The sequence below is a fragment of the Oenanthe melanoleuca genome, chromosome 2, assembly GCF_029582105.1.
Source record: "Oenanthe melanoleuca isolate GR-GAL-2019-014 chromosome 2, OMel1.0, whole genome shotgun sequence".
Classification (NCBI taxonomy): domain Eukaryota; kingdom Metazoa; phylum Chordata; class Aves; order Passeriformes; family Muscicapidae; genus Oenanthe; species Oenanthe melanoleuca.
The window spans coordinates 13,492,738-13,502,964 of NC_079335.1; positions in this window are offsets into that span (position 1 = coordinate 13,492,738).

The following is a 10,227-nucleotide window of genomic DNA, read 5'->3' on the forward strand; positions in this document are numbered from 1 at the left end:
CAAGAAGGGAAGAAAATCCCAAGAGCCCAGGGAAGTCCCTGCTGTGGACCCCACCAGAAGCATCACTCCCTGAGCAACACAAAAAACAAACAAAAGCCCAGTGAGCTTGTTCTCCAGTCTGTCTTTCTGTGTAGAAATTTATAAAATAGGGCTCTTTGCCCAGATGTTGCTGTTTGATTGGGAACTGTGAATAACTCAGAAACACAAAACATCTTCAAAGCAGCAAGAAGCAGAGACTTATTGAAAAGCTATCACATTTATATGAGATAGATAGTGTAAAACAAACTAGAAAAGGGTCGTTGGTCCAAGAAGGCAACACCTCTTTGAAAACATGCTTTCTGCAAAACATCACATCTCTCACATCTTCAGCAGGTGTTTAATCATTGTTATAATTCTTGTCCTTGAGCAGCCTGAGAAACCCAAGGCTTCAAGGCTGCTTTTTCCCTGGTTCCCAGCAGTATCCAAGGACACCAAATCCTCTTGTTTGTAGGGTTTTCATGTCCCTCTGAGAATTTGCCTGACCGCCTTCCAAGGGTCCCCTGGGAGCTGGGGTGGCAGCAGCAGGAGCAGCTCCCAGACCAGTGGGACAGTAAGGCAGGGAGGAGCTGGATCAGGCCAAGCTTGGGTACATGCTTGCCAATCATCTCTACAGATGCTTTACCAAAATTTGGAAATGCCATCTTGTACACAAAAGGAAAAAAGGACCTCACATCCAGCCTGTGTGAAATCCACTGTTCCAGGCCACTATTGGCTGAGGACGGTGAAGAACCAGGGCAAGGGCTTCAGGAGATACAGCCTCAACCACAGCCTCAGCTTTGCTTTATGGGGTCACACAGTCACAGAGTTATTTAGGTTGGAAAAGACCTTTAAGATCATCGTGTCCAAGATAATGGTCATTTCCCACTGTTTCCCCTCTGGGCATGTCCTTTAAGTGTGGCAGGAAGAGGCAGAAAAACTGTTTTGCAGAAATGCTTCTATGGTTGCATTTCTTCCTTTTCTAGCCAGCAGCTATCTTAATCTCCTTTGTTTGTTAATTTTTTTTAAAGTCTTCTCATAGGTGGAATTTCTTTTTTTCTTAATCTATGAGTAATATTCATGCAAATAAACTTGTCTGGAGAGGGTGGAATTGTGGCAATGGGTGAAAAGGCCTTGGTCTGATTTTGAGCCTCGTCTTGAGGTGATGTCTTCTGTCAGAAGAGTGGGTGATATGCAGTGCTTTTGGAAGAGCTGAGTTTTTTTCTGAAAATGAATGCATCCAGATGCCAGAGGAGCTTGTGAACTCCATGGCCATGCTTTACTGGAAGATAAATCATTACAAGAAAAGCTTCAAGGAAATTTGGGGTTAAATTTAAAACGTCTGTAAACAAATCTCACTCCTGCTCCCTGTGTCCTTATGGATAGGTCCTTTCCTCCAAGCCTAGGCCATGTTGTAAAAGCTTCTTCAGGTGCATCCAGCCTTTCCAGTCCCCTCTTGGCATCTGGGAGAAGCACCTTGCTGCATGTTCCATCTTCTGCTCTGTTGAAGGGCTCCTGCTTTGCCAAAGGAGGTTGTTCCCTCTGCTCACCACATACTCCTGCCTACAGTTTTCTCCCTTCCCAGGATTTTCAGAGAAAATGTCACCTGCCATCAGCCTTCCCCACAAATGATTCTGCCTGACCCACAGCACAGCAGGGCTTTTTACCAGGATGAGGCAAACTGGCAGCATTTCTCTTCTGTTCAGCCAAATCTTTTCAAAAGGATGTAACATATTCACATTCAACCAGCTGTGAGCCAAGCACATAGCATCTGTCACAGCAATTGAAAAACTCTGTTCTCATGGCCTGACTTCTTGGAAATCATCATAAATGCCAAGGATCAAGTTACCATAGGAGTCTGGACTTTGCAGTTGCTTTAAAGACACCTCTTGTAGGGCACCAGCACTGATGGCAATAGTGTTTCAAGGGTGGGATGTCAGCCTGTACTAGAGGCTAAATGAACTGGCAGAAAGCCTACAAACCCAAGGGTGTCTGTGCAAGGTCCTGCCAAGCTGGGGAGGCAGACATGAAGGGTGAAAGCCACTTTGTGCTGGCCCCATGAATGCTGTCCATCTCTGCCTGACCCACTGCCACCCTAGCACTGCCATGCAGTCCAGGGGCCTGGGCTCAGTGTTCAGTACATATGGCCTGGGTTAGGTCATGCTTGTGTTGATTTTCCTGAGGTGCCCAGAGGTGCTTTGTAACTAAATCTGTGCTGCTGTGGGCATGGTGCATAGAGGTTGGCAAATCTGTCGCGAAGGCAGAGGGATCTCCTACAGAGCATCTCCACCACCTTGCACAGCTGAGAACGTGGCCTTTTCCTCCCCACATGCACCCTCTGAGACCCTGGGAGCACTGTGTGCCTGGCTTGGGGTCTGTGGTTTGGACAGGGCTGTGATGCACCAGGAAAGGTCCAGTTTAACCCTTTCCCTGACCTGCACTGTCCCCTGGACTCTGCTGCCTGCCTCAGGGGCACTGCACTGTTCCTTTGGGTCAGCATTTCTAAACACGTTTAACATGCAACAAACTGAATTTCTATTGTTACATTTCTACTTTCCCCTATTCTTCAGCTCTAAATCAAAACCTCCTTATGGAGATTTAAGAACACAGTGAAAATATTATGACTTTTATCAAAACAAAAAATTCCTAGAACTATGGTTCTATGATTCTCTCACTTTTACCATCTAACAGTGAGTGAATAATTGCAACTCTTGGGAGGCTTTTTTTCCTCTGATATGCTTAGGGAAAAAAAGATCCTCCTTGCTATAATTTCAATGGCCAACCCCTGTCCCCCTCTTTTGTATTCCATTGTTTCCTTTCATCTGCCTTTGCTGATATCTGATACACAGTTGTTATCAGCAGCTCCTTCCTTACTAATGATGACATATGTGGGGGTTTGTTTGTTTAATATTTTGTTGCTGGGTGAATTGTGAAGGGGGATTGTTTGTGGAGTTTTTTGCAAAAGCTGATTTAATTTCCTCTCTAAGACAGCTTGTGCTTTTGTTTTGCTTTGCTTTGCTTTGCTTTTGTTTTTAACTTCACTTGACCTCTTTGGTGCAATGTGAGAATTTGCCTTTTGGGGCACTTACTAAATTGTGTTTAAATAGTTCCCAATTATCACTCACATTTTTCCTGTTTAAATTCTTTCTCTGCAATAATTTGGTTCTTAATTGTTTTCAGCTTTGTGTAATTGGACTTCCTGAAAGCACTAAGCACATAGAATTGCTGTTGTGGATTTCATTCTCTGCATGCAATTAAAGCAGACCAGCTTCTCCAATTCCTTCCTTTGTAATGTCAAGACACCCCCAGTGCTGGTACTGCCTCCAGTTGGGTCTGTATTTCTTATGTAAGAGTTTCTGCAGGTGTTGTTTCATGTCTGTTCCTGTAAGAACTGTGTGCTCTCTAGTCCTTCATGTTGTATTTTCCTTCTTGTCTGTGGGGATTCCCTTCCTTGCTTCTCAGGCTGAAGGTATTTCTTGATGCTTTCTACCATAATCAAGTGGTCTTTTTTCCATTACTAGTAAGAAGTACTGAGAGAAGAGTGCAAGATCTGTGTTTAAAGCCAAATTAATGTTTCTCCTTGCCTAATTGTGGACAATATAGAAGAAAAATTGTGAAACTGTGGCTTGTTCCTTTTCATAAGAGAGCTCTAGCTTTGCACACCTTTTGGTGCAGGAGAGCAGGGCCTGCCATGAGACTCAGAAAAGTGATTATTATCATTATGCTTTAATGTATTAACCTGGTTTGATCTTCTTCCAACCCCTTTCTGATCATCTATCACAAAGAAGAACCACAGGAAGTGTGGTCTGGAAGGACAGACCCAACAGGAGGCAGGAAAGGGGTCAGTCTGGGAGCCTGTCCCAGTGAAGCTGCTGGTGGAGACAACTGTAGGTGTTGAGAAGAGCCACACTCAGCTCACCCTTCCATTTGAGGAGGTCTGTGCCTCTCTCCAGGCACACACAACACTCTCATGGTATGGGCAGACCAGTCTGGGATGTCTCCTGTGCTGCTGATGGTGCTGGTACCCTCTGCAGGAATCCTACAGGACTCCTTCAGTGAGAGGAAGCAATAAGCATTCCACAGCTCACTTGTCCTGGGTTCCAGATGTAGGGAATGTTTCAGTAAAATACATTGACATGTCTTGAAAGAAAATATGAGACCTCAATCTAGACCTCTATGTGGTTACCTCTGTGCTAGAATTTAAATTTGCTCTTCTGTGTCTGTTGTGAGCTTATGCCCCTGATGCTCCTGCAAGCTAGCACAACATTAAATTTATCCAGCTACAAAGTATTTATTTGCTTATTCTTTTTGTCAAGTGACTTGACTGTTTCTTGTGTGCTTTCAGACTTCTTTCCTCAGCATATTTCATTGCCAAGCATCCAGGATTTTAATTCAATAATCTTAATTTGGTCCATAAAATTCTTCATGTTTCATGGGAGAAAAATTTCATGCCAAAAGAGTCACTAATGAAAGTTGATAACAGCCTTGCACAATGAAAGGAGGCATGGCACAGGGTGAGCAAAAAGCCCCTTCATGAGGTTGTTTCCTTCTGCTTTAGCTTAAGGCTGTATTAATTTTAAACTGTATGGTGTCTCTAGTTGTACACTCTCTAATTTCTCTTCCTCTGGGAAGGCACTGATCAGTATCATTACCTGGGTCACCATGCAGGATCTCAAGCACTGCTGCTGTTTACTCCTTCCCCAGAACCCTCACTTTGGTTTATTTACACATCATTAATAATCCCTGTGGTTTGTCTATTTTTTCCAAACAGTATGATGAAAGTAATTTTCAGTCTTCTTGCAGCAAGGAGTGTACAATATCTTTAAAAGCACAGCTGCTGAAGCAATATATTCTACATTTGCAAAGATTATTTTGTATGGTTTAAACATCATTGTCCAGCAAGAGCAATTTTTATAGTTGCAAATTGGTCTGTCTTGGACTTTGTTCTTGGTTCCAAATTTCTGGATGTAGCTACCTATGACAAATTTTTACAAAATCATTTGTGCATATGATAGAGAAACCTTCAGTGCTTGCTAAACACAGGTATCAGGCAGTAGCTTCTTAGAGAGTGAGGTAAAAAAACAACTAATAACAACCACAACAAACTGTGAAAAATATCTGTGTGGTTTAAGAAATGTCTCAGTTATGATTTTCTCTGTTTCAGGAAAAATCTTTGGATCCCAGTCTCCAATTGTCCCCATATCCTGATAAGGCTGGTGCAGATAGGCAAAATTGGCTCTGAACTATAATTTTCTTTTGCCCAGTTCACTCTGGCTTCAGGCAGGGTGAACTGAACCAATGAAACTCGTGATTTCAAGCACATTTTCCTGTGTAATTATGAAGATGGTTTAACCACAGCAGCTGCAGGGGTTGAATTGTGGCTCTTGAGTCCCTGCCTGCTGACCAAGCCACCTTGGCAGCATCAGGGGCTGCTGAACTTTTCTGCCTGGCATGGAGAGGGGGGCCACCACTGCTACTTCTGGGAAAGACATGGAGGGCTGGGTCAAGGTCCTCCCTGCAGCCTTGGACTGCCACAGACTCAAGGTGAAGACAAGCAAAGGGGATTGGGGCAGTGCCCTGGGTTCTGCCCACACCTTTGTTTGGTGGGCTCAGTCCAAGAGAAGCTGGCTCCCTGAGGTGGTTCTTCAGCTCCAGCACCTCTGGGACACATGGGTTCAAGGATATTTATGCAATTTAAGGTATAGGAGGAGCTCAGTGCGAGCATGGCAATACACCAAGCAAAGTGTTTTAACCTCCTAGTGTTAGGGACAGGAGATGTATCTGAAGATCCTGTCCACATTGATGTGGACAGTAAGTATCACAGAGGGGCTTTAAAATTAGAGTTCCTTTTAAGGTCTCTGGTGGAGTGAAAACTAAATGGAGCTTGGGAGTTCATTCCACTGTTTCTAGTGTGAAAATTCATGGCAGGCCTCACAGGAGCTGTTTGTGCAGGAGAGAGTGTGGGGAGATCTCACCATACACCGAATCAGCTGCTGGGACAAGTTAGAAGAAACATGCACCTAAAACCTGCCCTGAAACAGAACAAAAACTAATTTGTTAGTCTGCTTATCTGAGGGGCCACAAAGGGCATAGTCAGAGATGGAAGGAAGCTGGGAAGAGTAAATAAGGAGAAGAATGCAAGGGGATAGAGGTGCACTAAATATGAGACACTTAGGGTCCTAGAGACTGGCAAACAGTTTCTGCAGCTCAGTGAGTCATAAGATACCTGAGGAAATATCATCAGTGAGCAGTGCTGTGCAGTTGACAAATGTGTTCAGAGGAACCCAAATAACCTGCATTTCTTTCTTTGCAGGTTTTTCTCTTTCTTTTCTCTGTTTGTTTTTGGGTTTTCACAGGCTTTCTGAATTCCTCAAGGAGCTTCCAAGATGAAATGAAATGAGATTAGGTCTGGTCTTCTTTCTGTACTTCCTCCAAGCAGGACCTGAGGTATCATGAGTAAGACAGACTTTGTGCTGTTTCAGACCCATAAGCTCCCAGATTCCAAAAACAATCTGTGAAAAAGTTTTTTAAAAAATATAGCCCTGTCAAAAATATAAGAGCTGTCTCTCTCCTGTCAGAGAGCTGCAAGTCTGCAGAAGGACACGGAGCCATTGCTCCCTGGAAGCTGAGCCTTGCCTTCAGCACCCCAGAGGAGATGTGCCAGCCCAGCTCTGGGGGCTGCTGTGCTGGGATCACACTCCTGTGCCATGCCCTGTGTATAACAGAGCTCAGTGTCTGCACCAGCAGCCTCCTGCAGGCTGACCCCAGCATGGGAGGGGGCTGTGGATGCCTCTGAGCATCCCTGGCTTCACACATGCTTTGAAGCACTGGAAGCAAAAGAAGAGTTTTTTTTTCTTCTCCCCTGAAGGTACTTAGGATTGTGTAATTAGATGTCACATTCATTTCTCAGACACAGAGACTGAGCAGTAGTGGAACAGCACATTGTTTGGAGCCATGGGCAAACATTAGCATCAGCTTAGTGTTTGTGTGAACCAAGTATATCTACATGAATAAAACACATCCATGGCTCCTCTATTTCATGAAGTCATGTGCTACTGATATATTTTTCTTACCAGAGTACAGCTTTGCTCAGCCCTACTTTTTTCCCAATAAAAGGTCAAAGATAAAGAAGAATAAGAAAAATTTCTGCTACAACACAGCAAATTTGTGTTGGTTTATTGGCTCAAATCCGTCCTTGAAATAACTTGGTCTTTTTCCTTCACTAACGTTGCACAAGAGATAAATTTGTCTCCACAGGCTTGGCCTGGGAGTACTGCTGCTGTTTCCATGTGTTAGTTTTTTAGGGGTGGTATGCAACATCTTCTCTGCAATCTTTTTTCCAGAGTTTTTAATCTAACTCTTCCTTGCTCCCTCCCTCTCTGCAGTTGCCAGAGTGAGCTGCCTTCTGCAGCACTGGGGTGGAGGCGTAGGGTCAAGAGAACAGAACATGTAATCATCACTCCTTGCCTGGGTTTTTGGCCCTGCCACTGATTTTTCTGCACAGTTTAGAGCAACTGACCCAACCTTTCTGTATCCAAATGATAATATGCTGTTTGCTTCCCAAGCAGCTACAAATGCTGTCCAGAAAGCCTTACCTAGTCCAAACTGGAAAGTGCCAAAGATGAATTTCACATACAATTCATCTGAGCTTTTAAATGCATTTGCAAGAGTTCACCATAGGGATGGTCAAGAAGCCCCAAAGAGACCCACTTATCCTCCTGGCAGCTAGAATCCTGCTTTCTTGTCTCTTTGGTTGCTTTCTTGTCTCTTTGGTCTTTGCATTATCTAAGCCTTTTGCTGCCTCAGGGACTTTCCTGGCATTTATTTACCTGTCCATGAGAGTGTAAGGACAGAATGAGAGCTTTCCTTTGCAAAGGCACCATGGAAGCCTCAAGGGTGTTAGTATTAAAGAATATGTCCCTTACAATGTGCCTACACTGCTTCATGAGGTCATGGCTACACTATTTGTACTAACTGAGTAAACCTGTTTAGAGACAACTTGGGCTTCTCTACCTTGTGGTATCCACATACAGGCTGAATGAAAATGTTGGTTTTCAAGGTGCACTGGGCCTCTGAGCATGGCTTTGTGCAGTGCTGTGTAGTCCTCTGCAAGGTCATCTATAGATAGTTAAGGCATTTCTGCACAGCACCTCTCTGTGTCCTGCAGATAAACCCTCTGTGTATGTGAGTATGTGTGTTTACACGTATTACAGCAGGTCAAACAAGTATCTGCTATTCAGCGTGTAATTAGAGTTTGGATGAACCTAAAAACATAAACCAAGAATTCAAGGATGCCCAAAACATATAAGAAAACTGTATTTGGGCAAGACTAGGAGTAGTCATTAGTGGCTAGAGATCTCTGGTTTGCAGTGCTCCATCTCCTGTAAGTGAGGAGAACCAGGACTTTAAATACAGACTCACAAGACTCAGAGACTTTTAAAAACCCACCTGGCCCAAAACTAGTTAAACAATGTAGCAAACAAGAAGGAGAGCAATTGAACATTTTTATGAGGAGCAGGAGGACCATTGATTGTGAAATTTACTGGTAGCCAGGTTCTCCTCCCTTCCCTACCACTTATAATTATGCCTTAATTGTAGCTACTGGCTGTGGCACAAAGCTCATACATATAAACAAGTCCCAGGATATGCTGCAAAATACACTGTATGGGAGACATTAGCAAGAAGACAATCAGGAACTGGAATAGTGTTCCCACATGGAAAGCTGCGGGTGGTATGAAGAGCTCTCTATCCCAGTTATGTCTAATATCTTTGTAATGACATTACATCCATTGCTTTTTCTGGCACATGCCTGGTCTTGAGTCAGTTGGACTGATAATTACAAAATTGTGGTTTGCAGGCCACTGGTGGTCCACAATCTTTTGGTTAGTGGTCCACAGATGGGCTGCAGAACCAAGCTGAACAGCTTTCAGTTGTGTTTTCAATTATGAGTTTGATGATACAGGGCACATGGTGGTCCACAAGAGAGTCTTAGCATTAATGGTGGTCCCATTACTCTAAAAGTTTGAAAACACTGGCTTAAACAATTGTGCAGATCAACAGTCTATTTGTGTTATGTTGTTTGAAGTTAAATGTTACAGCATGTCCCCTCCTTTCATGTGTTGGGAGCTGTGTTGCCTGCTCTGCTTGTCAGTTTTAAAAATAAGAGTATTATTAGAGTAATAAGAGTATTACAAATGTTTCTTCGTGTTTTTGTCTTCCCAGTGTATGATTTATTTAGCTCCTCATTTCATATGCACTACTGTATTCACATATCAGAAGTATTTGTCCAAAAATCTGGAGTATTTGGGGAGGAAAAGAAGAAGGATGTTTTTCATGTTTTGTTCAGTTAAGTGGGAGTTGGGCAGATGCAGGGTATAGGGCTGGTTCTCCTTCCACACCTTGGTGATTACAACAGCATCCATCATTCATGGCTCCCCTCAAACAGCAGCATTTTAGGCACCAGCTCTAGAGTTTTCTGGACTGTGCAAACTGCATTGTTCTTGGGAAAACTGCAGGAAAAACTTCAGCATTCCTTGCAGGAGAGGAAGAACATAAACATGACCTTTTAGTTCAGGGCAAAGGGCATCTAGCTGGGAAGGAAGTGGTCTGCACTCTCTACCTCCAGAGCTGCTCTCACATTTTATCCAATGCCTGGTAACATTATGGAGCAGGGGCAGGAGCAGGAACAGCAGGGACAGTTCTGTTTGTCCAGAGACTTCTGACCTCCTCTTGCTTTACTTACTCTCCACTGAACATGGAACAGGGTGAGGTGCCAACAGGTGCTGATACTGTGCTCCCCAGAGAAATGTTTTTGTTGCTGAGAGAGAACATGAGCGAGCAGCATCCCTGCCCTTGTCAATTGAAGTAAAGAAGAATTGTTACTGTGAGTGTAGAGGTGCAGAATCTGCTGTCTGGTGGTCCCCCACCAAAACTGGCACCTCTGGAATAGTTTAGGAGGTGCAAATCCAAATTTTGGCATCCCATTTAATTTTAGGTGTCAGTGAAGTCTCCAGCTGCTTTCTTTGATAAGACTGTGCACATCCAGGACTCTCCAATGCCTCAGTCTTTAAAGTAACTTTAAATTGAAGTCCTTTGCCACTGCAGTAAACCAGAAGGTTCAGAGCTCTTTAACAAGCACTGTCCTAGAAATAAGTTTGGTTTGGTGCTTTTTCCCTTCCTACTGGAATATACTGCTATCTCCATTAGGAATCC